At 34.3% G+C, this 22,153-nt stretch overlaps 1 long non-coding RNA gene across 1 annotated transcript in view; it reads left to right on the forward strand.

Moving 5' to 3' along the window:
* Positions 1-21,734, forward strand: part of LOC130457446 (uncharacterized) — a 119,273-nt gene extending 97,539 nt beyond the window's left edge. The window contains exon 3 of the long non-coding RNA XR_008916671.1: positions 21,200-21,734. This is a non-coding gene — a long non-coding RNA (uncharacterized LOC130457446). The remainder of the gene's footprint in view (positions 1-21,199) is intronic.
* The last annotated feature ends 419 nt before the right edge of the window (positions 21,735-22,153 follow it).

Consider the following 22,153-nt stretch of genomic DNA (forward strand, 5'->3'; position numbering starts at 1 on the left):
AAAAATAAAAAATTAAAAGAAGGTGAAGAATCTTTACATTGACTTTTGTTACTCCATCAATGATATTTAGACCACGGTGAACTAGGCTAATCCTCGATAAAGTAATTTCATAAAAGATGTCTGAATAAAAAGATATTGCCCTCTCCTATCCCATTGACATTTATTGGTCATAATTCAGCCATTTTTCAGTCTTCCTTTTGAAGTGGGGATTAGTATGGTAGGTATGGGGATATTAGAACCCCTTATCATTTATTTGCACAATTCAATTTAGCATGTGTGGTTGCCAGGTGTTTTGTGTGTTCTTCATGTGGTCAGCAGGCTGAACAAGTCTTGTATGTGGTTCTCTTACAGCCTCACCCAGCATGGTGAATGGTTTACTGAGGTGCTTCTCATGTTGTTCACAAGATGTTTATGGAGTTTTGATGTGGCTTGAGTATCACTGATGTGGTCTACACAGGCCTTTGAGGAATTTCACATTTGTTTTTCTTCAAGGAGGGACTCACTTGGAGTTCCTTAGACCACAGAGCTGGCGCATTTCTGCTATTTTGCAACATTTAAGAGCAGGACCCAGGCACATTTGGAAAACAAATAACAACCCAGATCATAGATGACATGTTGACAATGGGACTTTGTCCTCAGTCGCTTTATTACGTGGCTACTTAATACTGTCTATAAGACTAAGACCACCCACTGACACATTGAAATGCACAGTGACTAGTTGTCAAAATCAGGTGGGGATGTGTCATACTCCATAACCTAACTATGTGCCCTGTAACCTTCTCCTCTCTCCCTGCTAAAGAAGGTATCCTCACGAAGTTCAGATGAATGCAGGTACTCTATATTTTTGTGGGAAAGATGAGCTGAAACCAATATTAATGTATTTGAAACATCTGGGCAAAACAGACCAAATTTAAAAGAGACATTCTTTTCCTCATTGGTGAACTACTTGAAGCAGCCTTACAAAGAAAACTACTGTTGCAGTGGAAAACACTAAGCAAAACTCATGTTATGTGATACTCCAATACCCTGAAGCAGAGGAAGGTGAGAGAATCAAGTCCCTATACTCTTAGAGTATTTTAATGAGTTATCCTAGAATGTTTCTGCAATTGGATTTAGCTACCTCATTAAGAATCTCCTTCATCTACTTGACATAGTGAACATAGGACAGTCCAAATGGGTTTGAAAAAGTAGTATTGCCGGATAATGTGATACTCTGGTGAGAGAAATACAAAGGTAGAAGCAGAGATGACAGAGATGGTGATGATAGAAGGAGATATATTGATATCAGCCATAATTTCCTAAATTTTCACCATGTCCCAATAGTAGGTGTGCAATAGCATCTCAATGATGTATCTTAAAAGAAAAATGATAAATATTGGAAAGGATGTGGGAAAACTGGGACACTAATGCACTCTTAGAAGAATGGAGAGCAATTTGGAACTATACCCAAAGGGCTATAAAACTGTGCCATTCCCTTTGATCCAGCAATACCACTACTAGATCTATGCCCCATCAAAAAAGGGGAAAAGGGTGTATTTGTACAAAAATATGTATAGCAGCTCTTTTTTTGTGGTGACAAAGAATTAGAAACGGAGGGGCTACCCATCTTTTGGGAAATAGATGAACAAATTGTGGCATATGGATGTGATAAAATACTCTTGTGCTATAAGAAAGGATGAACAGGAGGATTTCAGAAAAATCTGGAAGGAATTATAAAAACTGAAGCAGAGTAAAGTGAATAGAACCAGGAGAAAATTATACACAAGAGCAATAATGTACAGTGAAAAACTGTGAATGACTTGATTATTTTCACCGATCATCTCAAAAGACTTATGATGAAAATTTTATTCACCTCCAGAGAAAGGACTGATGGAGTATGAATGAAGATTGAAACCTATCATTTGTCACTTTATTTTCTTCATGTTTTCAGATGTATTTTCTCCTACAACATGATAAAATACGGTAATATATTCTGTATGATAGCACAAAAATAACCAATATCAAATTTCTTACCATCTCAGGGAAAGGGGAGGAGAGAGAGAGAGAGAGAGAGAGAGAGAGAGAGAGAGAGAGAGAGAGAGAGAGAGAGAGAGAGAGAGAGAGAATATGTAACTCAAAAACATTAGAGAACAAATGCCAAAAATTGTTTTTACAGATAATTGAGGGGGAAAAAACATTACTGAAGTGAAAAGAAAATGATGCATCTTGGTCAAGGCTTTATTGTTTCAAAGATATAATATAATTTGATATGTTATGGTTTCCTCCCTAGAAGGAATATGCTTGGCACAAACTGCATTTTTTCATACAATTGGCACACAGGTCATGTACCAAATATATGAAAAAGTTGTCACAGACATGTACAACTCAATATGATTCCTATGTATATCGGCTTCCATTTCTCCTCAACAAATGACCTAGCAAGATTAATTCTGGACATTACTAAGATAAAACCTGACAAGCCATTTGATTTACCCTATAGCTGAGCCCCACCCTCTCTCCCAGAGCATAGAGAATTTCCTTCTGAGTCCACCAGGGACAAGCTAATAGACCAAGCTTACCAAAACCCACTATAGAAACTGACTATTTAAACAGTATCATCATCATTGTCATTATCTTCATCTTTATCATCACTGAATATAACATTTTAACAGTTAAAAAGACCTTTTCTTGGGGGCAGTTTAGTGACTCACTGGATTGAAAGTTGGTCATAGAGATGGGAGGTCCTAGGTTGATATCTGGTCTCAGAAACTTTCTGGTTATGTGACCCCTGGGTCTCCTAACCCCTATTTCCCAGCCATTATCACTCCTCTGCCTTGGAACCAATGTATAGTATTGATTCTAAGATGGAAGGTAAGGATTAAAAGAAACAAAAACCTTAAAGTTCTTTCCTTATAGAGGGAGAGTGGCATCATGGAGAAAGAAGTCATGAAGAATTAAGTTCCATTCCTCTCTCCTATGCTTAACAAATGATAGAAGTCATTTGTACCTACTGAATGCTCTAGGCAACTCTAATGGGATGTAAATTACAGAGAAGGTGCTAACTTTCTTTGGTAGGAGGAATTTCCTCATCTGGGAGTTCCCTGTTTCTATTAAATCACAGTTCTACTCCCTATTCCTTCTTTAAAATCATTCTGTAAGTCCATTTACATATAAGGAAATCTAGGCATAGAAAGATTAAGTGAAAGCCTAAAATCTCTTAACTATTAAATGGCAGATCTGGGACTGGCATCTAAGTTTCCTGATCTCAAGTACAAGTCACTTTTCACAAGCATACTTCACAGAAATGTGTAAACTCACAAAATCAACTTTGAGTATGGGAAACCTCAACTAGCTCTAGGCTTTCTGAGTTTTCAGATACATTTAGAGTCCTAGAAAACTATTCAATATTCAAGAGGATCTTGTCATCCATCTCCAGTCATGCTCCAGATTAATATCTCTAGTCAAAACCTATAGTCAGACTAGTCCAGTCAAATCCAAATCAGAAAGCTCACCTTGGCCTTTATGTTTGCATGGTTGTCTGGAAAATAGATTAGCTGCTACAGGTGAAGCATAAGGTATTATTTTTATGGGATTTTCTTTGTCCAATGTCACCAACAAAATAACCAGCAATAGTATATTAGTAGATTTAGATAAAATGTGGAACAAGGATAATAAAAACACTGGAAATAACAAATGAGTTTGATTTCCATCTCTGACATTATCTAACTGTGGTTTTAATAGGCCTTTAATAGGTTTTAATAGGTCCTAAATCTGTTCATCTGTAAAATAAAGATGACAGAGTAAGTAATCTCTGAAGGCCTAGACAATTCAGCATCTATGTTCCCCATAAATTACTAAAACTTGTCTATGTTTCTTTGCATCTTATACCTTTAAAAACAATAACTACAACAATAAACATGAAATCATCAGTCCTGGAAGAACTGCCTTTAAGAAAATCTCCTACTGATCTAGGATACATTTAAAATATCGAAAATAAATTTCCCTTATGCTTTTCTTATACTAGTAATTTATTTCAATGAAATCATGACTGAATATATAGTTAAATATTGTTAAATTATTGTTATTATTATTGTTATTGTTAAAATATTACTTTACAAGGCTTGATTCTAAGGTACATAGAAGCCTATTTGACTAGTAGTACCTATGCACTTGCCATTAAGTGGTTGGAATATGGTTCTCAAGCTTCTCCTCTTGTATCTTCTGGGGAATTTATAGTCTTTGAGAACTGATTTGCACATAATTCAATACTCACTAAATTCTCATCAAATCAGAGATTATTTTATCTCTGCAGACTAGTTGCCAAGAAATTAATTGATTGAGTTTGTGAAGTACACTCTCTCTTTTTCTTAAATAAAAAGTCTTTTCCCCTAATGAGTAATTAATAATAAAAAAGGAATAAATTATATCTTTGTGCAAATAAATATATTACCAAAGAATGTAAGATAGTCCTACTGTTGTGAATGAACATTGTGATTAGTGATATATGGAGAAAAAGAATTTTATTTTAATATGCACTCTTCAAAAATATGCACAAAGAAATATAGCTTTCAGATGGGATTTGGGGTAGTTTTGGAAACAATGTGATCTGAGCTATAGATATTTCACTTGTGTGAGAATAATTTAATGTTATAAAGGGACAGAGAATAATATTTTATGTATTAAAAACTAGAGAAATAGTACTGTAAAGAAATATAGTTTAAAAGGTAACAGAGAATTAGAAAGCTGTAAATCATAATGGTGTGAATCAGTGTGTGTGTGTATACATATATACATACATATATATATATATTTCTATATATATACTTTTTTAAATTAAAGAATATAAAACCAAGAAAATAAATCATATGAAGATTTGGAAACTGGTATGATTTTAAAATAATTATCAATTTGATATGAGAAATTTGGGGAATTGTGACTTTTTGCGTAAAAGATGAGTCACTAAGAGTGAAGTGGATTTCATTTAAGCTATTTAAGAGACAGCTGCAGAAAGGAAAAGGAGTCTAAGAAGAGCTGAAGAAAAGTTGGGTGGGAGAGTGTTAAAAACTGTTCCATGGATATGAGCTTTTGAAGTTAGAAGAGATCAACTGTGATTTTTAATTTATAGGAGAAAGAGGTGACTTCATTGCAGAATTCTAGTAGTCATAATATTGTCTATATAAAGAACAAAAAAAATAAGAACATGTTGAACTCTGCTGCCCCATTACCAGAGAAGGAAAAGCAGAGGGGTTTTAGTAACTGTTTTAGCATCCTGGTTGCTAGAAGTATCTTTGCTGTTTTGACATCCTAGTATCCCAGAGCTGAGTTTATAGGAGCTCCTTTCTCTTTTGACAAGGTAACATTTGAGTGAGTCTTTTTAGCTGAGACATAGCTCCCTGTGGAAGAGAGAAAGTGGGAAAGCATGCAACAAGACAGGAAGGAGTAGCTGAGACTGATGACCTGTCATTCAAACGATAGTATTCTGATTTGGAATCTGACCGGGAGAAGCAATTGTAGGCAAACCAACTGATGGCTGGAACCTTTTGGCTTGTAAGAGGGAGAAAGGGAGAGAGAGGGAGGAGGGAAAGGAAAGGAAAAGAAAGAAGATAACAGCCTGATTTTTAGTTACCAATTTCCAATCAATATAGTCCCTTATTATAATTTGGCACCCAGACTGACTGAACTTCACAATTCCTAAAGGCAAAGATGTCTAAGCAAGTGATCTGTGGCATAGTTGTGCTGGTAGACATTATAGAGAAATTGAATTTCATGGCTTATACAGATACTGATTATGAATGGGAAGGAACATACTAAAGAACAAAATGGAGGGGAGATAGATATACAATTTCACATCTATTCTCTAACTTCACAAACATGACAAATATCATTCATGCAATAAGAATGAAACCAAGATTAGTTGGAGTTCTGTAGGGTAACATACAACACAAAATCTTATGAGAATGAAGACTAGTCTTAGGTAGGAAAAAAAATATTCTGGAGAAAAGAACAACTAAGTAATTCAATCACAACAAGAAAAACTCCCAAGCTTTTAGTAGTAAACTCCAACATCATAACTATGACAAATACAAACACCACAGTAATGGAAGATGGGAAACACCTAGAATGCTATTGAAGCATCTATTCACCTTGGATGAATTTGTTATCAAAGACTTTAACATCAAGTTTTAGATGAGTACTGAAACAGGTCACCCATATCTCTCAACCTTCATCCTAAAACCAAATCTCTACCGGGGGAAAGAAGAGGGGGGAGGGGGGGGTTATACCATGAAGATATTACCTCATAGTTTCAGATATCTCACTAGAAACAACAATGTGATCATGTCATCAATGAAGATACATGTATATGACATCTGATAAAAAAAATCAATAACAGTCCTTATGAATGAAATGAATGGAAAACTATGAAAGGAAAGCACACAAGAGTATGTATCAATAGAAAGTACAAACAAGAGAGCATTTCACATGTTAAAATGATAATAGAAAAGCTCTGCTAAAGCAAATAAAATAGCTCTGGAAAGGAATATAGCCACTAAAACAGACAGAAGGAAAAAAATGCATTTTAAAATTAGCTACAAAGAAAAGTCTCTACATAGTCTATACAAAGTCTCTGCCAATAACAACAATAGTAACAGAAAAGAAAGTAATAAAGTTATTTAACATGACAACATAACTCCATGACCAAACAAAATACATTATATCCAAATTCTATCTCCAAGACATATCTAAAAGATAGCAAAAAATAGATCCCCTTGTGAAAAATTCAAACATCAAAAGATAAGAAAACTTCAAATTCATATTCTTAACATAAATCTAAGAACGTATACAATATATATTGCATACACCCACTCATGAAGATAATCATAAGTAAAGTTTACTTCCACACATGAAGAACAACTAAGGAATACTGACAAGCACTCCTGAAGAATTCATATCTTACTTCCATGCACAATGAAAATTTCAATCTTACATACATGCACATGTGAACATACACAATGCATGTTCCTGATTGTTCCAGTATGTTCCTGAATATTAAAGAATATTAAAGAACACAGGACTACAATCAAGAGAGACAACAGACAAAATGGGGCATGCAGCACAGATGAAAAGAGATCAAGACACACAGTTTTCTACAATCAACATCAAAAGACATGGAAGGACTTTTAAATTTTGGACCTGTGAGCATGAGGTTATGTAAGAATGTGATATGCATGTTAACATCACATAAACACATACATATGTTACACACAAATACAATGTAGGAAGAAATCTCATAGACTGGGTAAGTATATAACATATGCATAATTGCAAAACACAAAATTCATACTGATATGAATTTCTGTAGAAAATTCAAACAGAAAGAAATTTCTTATCTGCATGAGTTTGCGCAGAAATCAAAACAATGTATTATATTTGTACATAGGTAAATCTGTATAGATACAACTTATGCACATATGTAAATACTAATGTACTAACTATATTAGAATAATTTATTAATGTTCCAATGACTAAAAATAGGAACAGTTTAGAAAAAGTTGTTCAAAGTCTTAGGGAAGTAGGAACAGACATATACTTAAATATAGAAGTTAGATTACATTATGATTTTAGGTTAGCAATTGTTAGTAATAGAAAATTTTTACTTAGTTGAATTTATAGACATGAGGAGATAAGACAGTTACATATTCAAAATACTATTGGAATTGTTTTAAATTGTTACATATTTGTTACTATGTTCAAAACTATATTCATATAAAATTCCTTACTAATCTAAACCATTTTCCTATACCCAAACTTAGCATAGAATTAGATAGAAAGAGAATAGCTAAAATAGATTAGGATTTGTTGTTTTGGGAGGGTAAAGGAATATTTAACATAGTACAGGGTTAAAAATTAGATAGATAGGGGAAAAAGAGAGAGAGAGAGAGAGAGAGAGAGAGAGAGAGAGAGAGAGAGAGAGAGAGAGAGTAAGTACTAATAAAAGATGCCATTTGAATCTTTTACCAAGACAAAAAGGGAGGATTGTGGAAGAAAGAAAGTGGGAAAGCATGCAACAAGACAGGTGTAGCTGAGATTGATGATATGTCATTCAAATGAGAGTGTTTTGATTTGGTATCTGACTGTGAGAAGCAGTTGGAGGCAAACCAACTAATGACTGGAACTTTTTTGAAAGAAGATAACAGCTTGATTTTTAGTTACCAATTATCAATCAATATAGTCCCTTATTACACCCCTTGATGCAATTATCAGTTCTTTGACTTAAAGCAAACTAAATGCTAAAACTGTCTAAATTCCTTTTTTAATGATGCCAATTAATTAAAAGAACTTGTAAAGACTATGTTTGAATAGAAAAAGATGTACCTAGTTAAATTTAAAATGATGAGTATCAGTAGTTAAGTAGTGAGCAGATAAGCCACTTCACATGGTACAATTGTCCTGAAATGACAAATAGCATTGAAATCAATGGTCCAGTTATATTTCCCTAAAGAAGTTTTCTTCCTTTGTGTATTCAGTGTATTGTTTTCTTCTTTGTGAATTTCCTTTGCATTTAACTTGCCAGGTTCTTATAAATGTGTGCCCACTCTTTACCTTTCCTATTTAGTCCATTTGTTGAAGAGTATGATCTGTTCATAAATAGAAGATACATTGAGGGCAGCTAGGTGGTTCAGTAGATTGAGAGCCATTCCTAGATAAAGGAAGTCCTGGGCTCAAATCTGGCCTCAAATACTTCCTAGTTGTGTAATCTAGGGCAAGTCACAGTCCTAATTGCATTGTCCTTACCAATTTTTTGCCTTGGAACCGATACTTAGTATTGATTTTAAGACAAAAAGTAGGGGGTTATTTTTTTAAAAAGGAAAAAGGGAAAAAAATAAAATCCATTGAATGGGTTCTTAAAAACCAGAGTTGTAGACAGAAGTGTATTTTCCTTCAATAGTGTCATCCTTAGAATGCTGAGAGAGTTCAATGTAACCATGTGGTAGTGGTCTATTTCTGGAACTTTTGACCTGCAAGAGTAAGAGCAGGTTGGAAAATCAAGCCAAATCTAAAAGAGAAGTATAGGTTTGTGATACATTGTAAGAACAGCTATGGAGCCTCACAATGGCATTATGGAGGTATTTATAACCTTTCTTGTCTGTTTTGGCTCCATTCTATGCCACTTATTCAGGTTATTCATTCTATTGTTAATAAAATTAGATTATCAATGATGAATGTAAAACCCAGTGGAATTGCTGGTTGGCTGGAATCATGTAACCATGGGAAAATATTCTAAATGGATTAATTAAACAAAAAAATTTCAATTACAAATAAATAAATAAATAAAATTAGATCATAGATAAAACTGCCAGGATATTGCATTCAGCAAGTTCTCCTACAAGCTGGTCATTTTCTTGGAGATTTTCCATTATTATAAAAGAGAGGAAATAGAAAGAATTGAGTATCCATCTTATTTTCCTCTTTATCTCCTGGGTGGCTCTGGTTAAGTCACATCTCCTCATTAGGTTTGAGTTTCTTTTTCTGTGAAATGGAGTTGAACCAAACATCCTCTTAAGTTCTAAATTAAGCCCTAAGTATATCAGTATTATGAACCAAAACACATTCAAATGGGTTATATTCTGAGCCACCACAAAAGACAAAAGGGCAGCTCTTAGAGACATTAAACTGTATTATGCCTATTATTTATCTAAACAAAAAGGTCTTCTCATGACAGATCTTTGATTTTTCTTGTTGAAAAGTCTACCAGTTAATTATTTTTGGTATTAATATAATAGTATCATCTGATCCCTCTCAAAAACATGAACCGTTCATGGAGATTTGACAAGAACTGTACAAATGTAATCTGAAGCTTAAGTAGTTACCCTTTAAAGTTGTAACTGCTGCCCACTCATTTTTCCTTAAAAAGAAATTTGTCTCAACCATTTAATTTCAGGCACACAAGTTCTACTATTCAACTCTACTCACATATAGTTTATAAGTGTGCCTTGTAAAGTAGAATTTTAGAAGTAGCTATATTTAACCATCATTTTAATTGAACCCAATTACCATTAAGTGGCATAAAGGAAATGAAAAATACTCAATGTTTTCAGTATTTCAAATGTCTTTTATCAATAGTAGACTTTTTAAAAAATATTTTCCAACAGGGTTCAAAAATTCTTTTCCTGTTTATTAGGAATGTAAAAAATAAATCTGGTTGATGCTTTCCCTAGAGAATTCTCTTAACTTAAGATTAGATTTTTTAAAAAATGCTTCTTATTTGCTTGCTCTGGGGGAGAGAACAACATTTTTAGAGTCTTTAGAAATTCTAAAAAGTTCATTTTTAAGTATTTTTTATGGAAAAAAGCAACAGCATTCTCTTTGAGGCAATATATTATTGCAGTAATTGATTCATCAACTATTTCCTGTCTTTCTAAGCTGTAGGCTTACTATGTGCTCTAGTTAGATGGCACTGTTCCAAAAATTCACTTGTCTTTCTCACATAAAATTTAGTCTGAAAAATTTTATATTTAAAATCTCATAGAGGTCTGCTTTGTGATGAAAAACTTCTATGAGTTTTATTCATAGGCAAAACCAATAATTCCTGCAATGGTCAGAAATTGCTTTTTTTTTTCTTTAGCTTAGGATATGCTTTATTCAATATCACCTATCTGAGCTAAGTGAGTCACTGATTCTTACCTAGAAAAAAGTTTTAACACCTTTACCTAGTTTTTGAACTTAATAATGATAATAACTACTAGTTAGGTATTATATGATTGAGTCTTTTCAGTTGTGTCCACTCTTCATGACTCCATTTGGGATTTTATTGGCAAAGATACTGGAGAGATTTGCCATTTCCTTCTCCAGATCATTCAAGGTGAGGAAACTAAGGCCAACAAGTTAAGTGACATGCCCAGGATCACAGTTGGTAAATGTCTAAGTCCAGATGTGAACTCAAGTCTTCTGGAATCCCAGCCTGGCATTCTATCGACTTTCCCATTTAGCTACCCTGAAATCCAAGTCTTACATATTATTCACTAAGCCAGAATACATCTACCAAAATTTATCCTAGTATGAATGCAACCTGATTAAAATATGAATTAAAGACCATATTAAAGAGCATGAGAATGATGAATGAAAAGATAAAAAATGCATTTTATAGCATATAATTATAAAATATTATCTCTATAATTATCATATCCTATAGAATATATTAATTTTATAAAATAATAGTATGATATAGATTTTGGCAGTCTGTATCATACAAAAAATATAGCATAGCATAGTATTAATAAATAGCTAGTATTTATATAGCACTTTAAGACTTACAAATCATTTTACTACCTATATTATCTCATTTGATTCTGACAAAAATCCTAGGAGGTAGGTTTTGTGATTATCCTCATATTACTGAAAATGGCTAAGTGAATTGCCCAGGATCAAACAGCTAGGCAGTATCTGAGGCAGACTTCAAATTCAGATCTTCCTGACTTTAAGTCTAGAACCCTGCTCACCTCCCTGCATTAAAACAGGAGACCAAACCACAGCTCTCAGTTGTGTCAATGAATATGTTGCCATAAAGCACTTTTAAACCTGTGGTGCAGAAAAATACATAAGATAACAGCTAGACGACAGTGGATAGAGAGCTGAGCCTAAAGTGAGGATAAACCTGAGTTCAAGTCCAGATTCAAACACCTATTGTCTTTGGAGCAAATCACTTCATCTACTTTCTTCATTTTTTCACATGTAAAAGAAGGCTAAAAGTAACACCTACTTCACAAATTTATTGTGAATATCAAAATGAAATAATATTTGCAAAGTGCTTTGTAGAGTGCCTGGCACAAAGTAGATACTCCATGAATGTTATTATTATCTTCATCATCATCTGGTTCTAGATAATAACTATAATCAGAAAGACTTTGCACACTAACATGAATCCTGTCTTCTTAAGTTGATACACATTTATATACCTGATTTGCCATGGCATATGTGACAGGTTGTATAAGTTATGACCAGTCAAAATGTGCAAAGACTTTGGGCTCCTCCTATTCAACCTTTATCAAATCTCTCCTGACTTTTAAAGATTATATCTTCTGAATCCTGAGACCACAGTCATAGTATGAAAAGATGTATGTCAAATCCAAAATAATATTGTCTTGTATTTGATTGAGCATTTCACTGGAAATAGGCTTTTTCATGTGTTGACATAAGAAAATATTTATAGGGCAGAGTAAAAACATCTACAAATACATATGTGCCTACATATACATTGACTTACCTATTGTGCAAAGGCTTCCACTATAACCCTGATCTGATGGTTCATTGTGATGGTCCTGGGTCCTCCAAGTCTATAGCATGAAACCCAAACTCTGGAAAAGGCTAGAAAGACTTTATACATAGGTGTAATGATGATCTTTGTGCACATTATATATGAGCCAGGCTATTTTAGTTGGAACAATCTCATCTCTGGAAGGTTGGCCACCAGATGATGATGATTTAGTGAGGACAACTCATGAAGGTGATTAGTAAGACTCAGGGATACTGTGATCTAAAAGGGTGGGGAGATTTCCAAAACTGATGAAATCAAAATCCTTTGAAGTATTTAAGAAACTCTGCAAGGAAAATATTCTTAATAAAAAAAATTCCCTCAGTAAATCAAATTTCTTTATAAATTATTTTTAACAGTCACATAATAATGATTTCAGGGAAATATGGAAAGACATATAAACTGATGCAAAATGAAATGAGTAGAACAAAAAAAAAACTTTATACACAGTGACAGCAACATTTTTTGATGAACAAATGTGAAAGATCTAGTTTTTCTCAGCAATGCAGTGATCCAAGAGAATCCCAGGGACTCATGATGAAAAAGGCCATCTGCCTTTTGAGAAAGAACTAAAGTCTGAATGCAGATCAAAATATACTTTCTTTCTTCTTTTTTCCTACAAAAATAACTAATATGGAAAAATGTTTTACATGATTGCATATGTAAAATCTATATCAGATTGCTTACCATCTCAGGGAGGGGAAAGAGGTGAGGAGAAAAAAAGGAGAGTGGAAAGGAGAAAGAGAATTTAGAAACAAAGTTTTTAAAAGCCACATAAAGTATATTAGTAATATGGCATAATAAATATACATTACGAATTTCAAAACTATTCCATCCTAATCAGACCATTCTTTAGAAGATCTGATTTAGCTATTTCCTGATCAATAACAATAGAGATATTTGGAATAACAGAATCAGGTCTTAGAATCTTCATTTCTCCTCCCTTCTTACTTTAACAAAATTAAGAAGGTCTGCATTAAACTCAAGATTTAATTATCTGAGCAAATGGCCTTCAACAGACATGTCAAAAAAAAGGACAGACCTCTGGGCTGTCCTAAGTCAAGTTTGAGCCACCATTAGCACATGTGAGACATAGGAAGTAAGGTAGAGAACAGCGTCTGGAGTTCTCGTGACTTCCTGTGGAGAGGGCTAGAGTTCAGTTCAATCCTGGAGCTTGAGTTTGGAGGAGACCCGCAGACAGCTTTCCTTCAGATGGGTCCCGTGAGTGATAAGGACTGACCCCTTTCTCTGCCTTGGCTTTCCAAGGCCTTACCACCTACTTTGGCTTAGCCTGAGCCAGAGTGGTTCTGAGTTAAACTCCTTTCCTTCTCTCCCTCTTTCCTTCTTTCCCTCTTCCCTTCTTTCCCTCTCTATCTCTCCCTCTAATATTTTCTTCCTCCTGTTATAATTAAATCACCATAAAAATTTGGCAGCTGACTTGGGTATTTTATTATTTAGGATTTCTCATGGCGACCATTTAAATTTAGATTTTTTCAGTCTCAACCATAATATTCACCCTTTACAACATACATACAAAAATAAAAAATATGTCTATGCTTATACATTTATATGTAGAGATTTGTATGTATTTCCATCCCAAATGTTTATATGGGGCTGGGCTAAAGCCTTTGAAATTTGTATTGGTCTAATCATCCACACTTGGACACACTATACTTTGATCCCAACATAGTAATGCTATGTTGGTCTTCTGCAAGTATGAAGGACAACACCTTACCTTCCCACCTATGTGTGTATGTGTGTGTGTGTGTGTAGGGGATTGGATTTTTAGGATATGTTTTTCTAAAAAAGAGCCTGTGAAGTCACATTTTGTTTTGATAAACCAAATCCTTTTACATAATCAAAAAATAGTAAGCATGATGTATGATTATACTCTCTATATCTTTAATTATGATTTGATAAAGACATGGTTCATTGTTGAATAATATATTTATGTCTATATTTCATTTATTTTAGTTGTGTCTGACTCCTCTTGACCCCTTTTTGAGGGTTGTTTTTTGACAAAGATATTGGAGTGGTTTGCTATTTGCTTCTCACTTTCTGTATCCATATCTTTATCAGTATGTATATATCTGCATCTCTCTATAACCATATGTATATTTATATTATCCATCTGTCTCTCTATGTTACTTCTAGGGTGAGTATGAGGCAAGTCTGAAGAACTCTTGAAATATCCTCCTAACCATCTCTGTGTGTGTATATTTGGACCTATTTCAGAATAGCTAAATAAATGTACTGTATATGTTTAATCCCAATTAGCTACAATTGCAGAATGAGTGTTTTTGTCACTACAGTTTGATTTTCACACACATAGTTTAACATAACTGTTGGAAAGAAAAGCCCAGGCAAGAAACCAAATCCAATGCACTTGGCTATGTTACTGTTGCTACACCACCATTAATAAGTGGTTTCATGTCTGTGGTCCTTCATTTTCTCAACTATAAAATAGATTCACTTATTTCCCAGTAGCATGAAGATTGATATTACAGCATCCAAGAAATGGATGCTTCTTGAACTTCTCAGGGGTCTGGAATCATACTAATATAAAAATAATATAAATCTAGAAATCAGTATACAATTTCTGTGTTCTACATGTCCAAAGAGCACTTCAAGAATAAAAATGGAAAGAAGAATAAAAACAAAAGAAAATGGGACGAAATTGGAGAAAAAATCAACAAACTCTTTTCTACTAGTCATTAGTTAGACTAGAAATAGCTACATAGGCAACTTAGAGTGCTGGGCTTGGAGTCAGAAAGATCTGAATGCAAATCCAGCTTCAGACACTGAATAGTGTAGGACCCTGGACAAATCATTTAACCTCTGTTTTTCTTAATCCATTGGAGTTGGAAATAGCAAACCACTCCAATATCTTTGCTTAAGAAAATTTCATAGATAGTATGATCCACAGGGTCAGGAAAAGTCAGATATGACTAAACTGAGCAACAACAAAGCAGGGTTAGATCAAGTATATTTAAAGGAGATTCTTGCTAAAGATGTTACAGTGACACATTGAATGACCAACAGTCTTGGAATCTGAAAGAGAGAAAGTTACTAAATGTGTAAAAAAAAAAAAGATTTCTAAAATTACCAAAATATGTGACCAAGAGAGCATCCATACCTGCCTCCCAGTATGTTTAATCTCCTTTTGAACAAACTCTTCATGAAGGTCAGCATAAATACTTAGAGCATCCTCAATGAGAGAATTAGTAAAGAGCTAACAAGTTTTTTCAAGTGACATCCAGCAATTGGACCACAACTGACCAGATGGCAGCATTTCACAGTCAACCATAAGATAATGAGAATATAGTATCCTATAGTGGTTTTTATTGTTATATAAAAATATTTAATTGAATGGAAAGAAATGCCAACTTTGACAGTGTCTCTTAAAAAATTAAGATGACTTGGAATTCTTTGGAAGAGGTAAACACAGGAATAATCCTGTTCAATGAGTCTTCAATAATAAATTACGTGAGAAATAAAACAAAGGGACATATACTCATCAAAGGTATTTGCCTCTGTGATTCAGGAGATCCAACTCAAAATCTAGGTTCTGACTGTGGTAAGGTTTCCAATATGAAAATTTCTTAATCTGGAGTCTTTTAAACTTGGGTTTTGGTTTTAAGTTTTTTTTTTATTTTAGTATTTTGATAATTGTATTTCAATATAACCAGTTGCTCTGTACGCTAAGTATTTTATTTTATGCATTTAAAATTATTATTCTGAGAAAGAACTCAGAGGCTCCACCAGGCTACCAAAGATATGTATTACACTAAAAAATGGTTGAAAATCATACTCTAGAATCTGTCTAGATATTCCCATTTATGGATGACATTGTGCCAATTGAAACAATCTCCAGGATATTGCAAAGTCTGCAAGAGATCTTGATAGATAATCACAGTGCTTCACTAATACTCTCGATAAGGTCAGAGAAAATGAAATAGTCTTTCAGGATGTGGAGGGAGGGGCATATGTGATGAACTTTTGGGAGACCATGGAAAAGAACAACACAAAAGGGTCATGCTTGAGTCATAACATTGAAGAGAATTTTCAAGTTGATGAGTTCACATATCTATTTGAGAATTTGATTATGGAGTTATATCAATGATCTATATAAAAGTTACATTGTCTGACCCAAGATTTTATTATAAAGTTTCTAGAGAGGTCCAAAGGGATATTTGAAACAATAGTATATACTCATCAAATTACTGAAAAGGGAACTAAAGGATAAACATTGGACATGACTGGCTCTAGATGTCAAAGGATGAGTAATCCTAAATTCAAAGAAGCCCAATTAACTCCATGTAAAAAATAGGTCTAATAAAGTGGACCAACCATGTAATGCTATTTCATGCCTACAATATCATCCCCATTATCTACTCTTTCTAAATATTGATTATATCTATCCTTTGAGGACTATTTTACATTCAGCATCTCAAACCAAACATGTCCAAAATGAGCATCTTTCCTAATAAACCTATCCTTCATCTGAGCTTCTTTATCTCTGTTGCAGCACCATTCCTTCAGGCTCCCAAATTCCTAATTTTGGGGTCATCTTTGACTTTTCTCTCCTTAACACTACCATATTTAACCATTTGCTAATTACTGATAATTCTAACCCCACTACATTCCCTGTAAAAATTTTCCTGCTCTCCTGCAACATAAATTCAGCCCTTCATCACCTTTCATCAAGACAATGATAATTTTAGCTAATATTTATATAATGTCTTATGGTTTGCAAAGCAAACAGTAGACATTAATTTATTTCATTCTGAAAACAACCCCAATGGGTAAGTCCCAGATGCCTTATTATCCATTTCACATATGAGGAAACTGAGGTTCAAATCTGGTAAATGATTTGCTAACGTTCACACATCTGCCAAATGATCTTAATTTGTTGTCTTTGAAAACAAGGATGAACAACAACCTTGGCTTTTGGACTTTAACCCTCCATTTCACATGAACTAGGTACTCTAGCTCAACATTCCATCTTTACCTTTGACATTCCTCAAACTGAATTCTATGCCTGGAATATATTCCTTCCTCCAAATCTCTTAATCTGCATCTTTTACCAAGATTCAGCTCAGTTCAAGTGTTACCTCTTTTTGTAAAGTTTTTCTTGATTCTCCCACCACCAACCACCACCAAATTGTGAGTGTGGACTTCCCTCCTTAAACTGCCTGGTATGACTGTGTCTTGATACACTCTGTACTGCCCCAGAAGAATTTAACCTCCTTGAAAATGAAAATTGTTTCATTTTTGTCTTTGTATGCCCAGCCCCTAAGCAAATAACTTATAGTACTTAATAGTAAATATTTCATTTTATTGAAGTAAATCTCATTTTTAAGATACTTTATTACATCTGTATTCATATACATACATATATACATACAAATGTGCATATATACAAATGTATATATATATATATTTACTAGCTCTGCAAATCTACTAATAATTGGGGTAAAATATGAAGCAATGTTTAAGATAATATTAAGTCAAACCACTCAAATACTTTTGCCTCATAGATGAATAATAATAAAACTTTGAAATTTGAGGACCTCAGGTGCTATCCTGGAGGTTCCTCTGTTTGGCCTTATCAATGACTAATGTGTGATTACTGGCTTCTTGAAAATCATGTAAATTAATATTTTTTCAATAGATAATTCTGTATGTCTATGTGCAGTGTACATGGTACACATTTGAATTTAGAATAAATTTGAATTTAGAATTGAATTGAATTTTTTGAAAAAAACACCCAGCAATTCATTTTTCTCTTATTTTTAGCATATTTGATACTAATTTGCCAACTGATTGAACATGATTTTGTCACAGATATTGGTAATTAGTATCTTCTGGATAAGTCCATCTTCAAATAGATGTGTACATGTCTATCTTTGGATGTCTAAAAATCAGCTTAAAGATTATGGTAGAACTTTGAATGCAGGCTTCTCTGAACTGAGGCAGTCTCCAACAGCAGAAAGGGAGGTAGGGTCTGGTAAGTCCTCATTTTCCACAGATGAAGAACTGTCTGGAAAATAGTGTTTATGAAAACATTCCTCTGCTGATTGTCTGCATCCCCTGCAGGGTCAGGGGAAGTAAGAGAGGGAGGGGGTAAAGGCACCCTCCTCTGAAGACCTGGGGGGTCACTGTTGGATAGGGGGTTGGAGGAGAGGGGAGGTGAATGAATCCCTTCTAGGCATCCCAGAGCTCAATTCTCAATAAGGCAACTATAATGTGGGAGGTGGAAAGGAATTTCATGGCGCCTGTTCTCTTTGGCAGTCCTGGCTCTGAAGATGCACAAATCCAGGGAGTGACAGAGAACCATTTTTCCAGGCCAAGGCTAACTTGTGTTGCCATAGCAGTGTGGGAGGCTGGAAATGCAAGCCGCACTGTCTTGTACCCAACCAGTGGATAAACAGCCTTCTGCTTCCAGAGATAGCCGTCCTGAGCTCACCTTTCAGTCATCTAAAATGCATCTTGGAGGTTTTGGTTGAAACTAAGGGAAGAAAAGGTTGAAAAAAGGCCCAGTCCTCAAGATGGTATCTACAGTTAATAAAAATCAAAGATCTATCTCCATCCTCAATAGTCAAAGCAACAAATACTTAACATAAGTTCCAGGCTCTTGTTCATTCTTCCCCTAAGCTTTGAAGTCACTCTTTCTTAGGATTCCAGTAAGGATAAAGATTGCTTTGTTTACAACTCTTTATTTTTTGTCTACTGTGTCTGTTGAAGTACCTGGTCAATAGTAGATATATTATTAATATTGATTAATTCAATAATTCAAAAGCAATCTCTTATACAAGCTCTTTCCTGATTCCCCCAGTTGCTAATTCACCTTAATTAATTTATTTTAAGTAAATTTTTATGTGTAAAAGTTGTCTTCCCTAGTAGAAGACATGAAATCTTTCACTTTTGCCTTAATATCCCCATGACCTATCAAAGCTTCTTATGATTTAAGGGTCCTAGTGGCCTTTGGAAAGTTTCTTCACTCTCTTAGATATCTCCAACTGAGAATAACTGGAAAAAATATATGCACAACACCCCACTACTCTGGAATGAATGTCATTCTTATATTCATATAGTGCACAATGATAAAGACAGAGGTGAATGATGTCAGTCTTCAGTGCCAACAAATATGGAGGTATGTCCTCTTCATTGACTCTTTTTTAAATCTTACCTAAATATCAGTCTGGAACTTCTTTGGGCAGTACACTAGATCAGGTTTCTAGCTAAGGAAGATCGGAGTTGTCCAGGCTGATGGCATTTGCAGCCTTTCAAAAATATATACCTATTGATTAATCCAGATACAGATTGGTTAGTACAGAACTAAAGTCTGAAAAAAATAATACAGCCTATAAAGATTCCACCCTTGATCATCATGTCTTCCTCTAGTCTGCTTTTTTTACCATTAATGGCAGTTACTATGGCTATACTTACTTAGAAATCTTATTTTCAACTCTGAACCCCTATCCTCTGATCTAATCCATTCACCTAAAGTAAATGAATAGCCATTCATCAAGGTGGCTTCTACCTTTTAATGAAATTGACTTTCTTCAGTCCTTTTCTGGGGTGATATCTAATTAATTCCTCTTAGAAATCATGTCCCTCAATTATATGACCTAGAAGCCAGACATCATCATTCCTTGAACCCTGTTTCCATAAGGTCTACAAAGCCAGAAATAGATGGACCTTTCTTGTAGTTCCCATGCTCATGTGCCCTATTGGATAAGGGTTTTCCTATGTAGCTACTTAGCTCCCCATCACTAGTAGTCTTAAAGATGAAACTGGATGATCACTTATTAAGATCATAAGATTTAGAGCTAGGAGTGACTCTAGAGGTTATCTAAGCCCAATCACCTTATTACACATGAGAAAATTGAGTACTAAAAAGAGAAAGGATTTATCCAAAGTCTCATAGAAAATGAATAGCAAAGCCAACATGTATACCCATATAAATCTCATGTTCTTTCTACTACAAGTCACAGATCTTCTTCTTTAAAAAAATTGTAAAGGGGATTACTGTCCAGGAATGGGATAGGGAGTGGGTCTTCCTTCTTCCCAGGTTGTTTTTGATGATCAAGACCTTAGATACTCTCAGCTCACTAAGAGAGACAGTTTTCTAGAATCCCACCATTACAGGTCTATAAACGGAAAAGGCCTTTTGCCCACACACAGTAATAATAATATTCAACTACTCCCCATAGGAGGAAAAGGGTCATTTGGGGATAGTTACACTTGGACATGCACTGTCAGGAATAGAAAAGAATGTTAAAACATTAACCAATTCAAAGACTGCTCCAAAGGGAAAAACAAAACAAAACAAAAATCATTATCTATCTAAGAGAATCTAGGCCTGCTTCCAGAACATTAAAAAGTGGGTTTTTGTGTTGGGGAAATTTTTTTTTAATAGTAAACAGTCTTCCTATACAAAGTTGGGAATTAGAGGAGGTGAACCAAAAAGTTTTAAAGTCTGGTTTGGGTTAACCTAAATTCTAGACCTTTGTGTCTACACACTTCATTTGGGTATTTTGTTTAAACCAGGTTCTTCCTCTTGCTTTTTGGCATTTTCTTTGCCCTTCCTTGAGAGAAATCCCATAAAAACAATCTCTCTCATTATCCTTACAGTTCAGGTATCCACTAGAAACTAACAGGAAAAGTCCTATAAGCAATGTGAAAGTCATTTAAATGAACTGGAGATGCTAGTACTTATAGAGAATGTGTTTTTTTAAAATTAGCTCTTTGACTTCCTTATGTGGCAACTAGATGGTGTATGGAATAAAGGCATTGGCCTGGATTTCAGAAGACCTGAGTTCAAAGCAAGCATCAGACACTTAATAGCTATGTGACCATGGGCAAGTTACTTAAACTCTGTCTGTCTCCTCTAATGTAAAATAGGAAGAAGAAAGAAACAAAGAAACCAAGAAAGAAACAAAGGAACAAAGAAAGAAAGAAAAGAAGGAAATGAAGGAACAAACAAAGAAACAAAGAAACAAAAACAAAGAAAGGAAGGAAGGAAGGAGGAAGGAAGGAAGAAATATAGTATATTTTGTTGGAATGAAGACTTCATCAATTCATTCTCTGAAAGCATGTGGGGTTTTCCATCAAGAGTTTCTGGGATTGTATTAGATTACTGCATTGCTAAGAATAACTAGATCATCACAGTTGTTCATTAAAAAATACTCTAGTCACTCTGTACAATATTATTATAGTTCTATTATAGTTAGATTATAGTTCTCTTCACTTTGCATTAATTCATGTAAAGCTTTCCAATTTCTCAAATAATTGTTTGTCATTTCTCATAGCATAATAGTATTCCATCACAATCACATACAATAACTTGTTCAGTCCCTCTCCAATTGATAGACAACCCTCCAATTTGCAATACTTTAATACTACAAAAAAAGAGCTGCAATAAATATTTCTCTACAAACAGGCCCTTCCCACCACCTTTTTTTATCTTTTTGGGATACAGAACTGGTAGTAGTATTGTTGGATCAAATGGTATGCACAGTTTAAGAGTCTTTTGGGTATAGTTCCAAATTGTATTCCAGAACAGTGGGATCAGTTCACAACTCCAACAGTGCATTAATATCCCAATTTTCCCAAATTCCCTCCAACATTTGCCATTTTTCTTTTCTGTCATATAGGTCAATCTGATAGGTGTGAGGCAGTACCTCACAATTCTTTTAATTTGCATTTCTCTAATTAAGAGTGATTTAGAGCAAAAACATTTTAAATACTAAACAGTTTTGATTCCATCCTGAAATGAAATGCCCATTGTATCCTTTTTTATTTTAGTACTCTAGCAAAAGTCCCTGGCCCAGTTGTGAAAATGACCTGATACTTTCC

The sequence above is a fragment of the Monodelphis domestica genome, chromosome 2, assembly GCF_027887165.1.
Source record: "Monodelphis domestica isolate mMonDom1 chromosome 2, mMonDom1.pri, whole genome shotgun sequence".
Classification (NCBI taxonomy): domain Eukaryota; kingdom Metazoa; phylum Chordata; class Mammalia; order Didelphimorphia; family Didelphidae; genus Monodelphis; species Monodelphis domestica.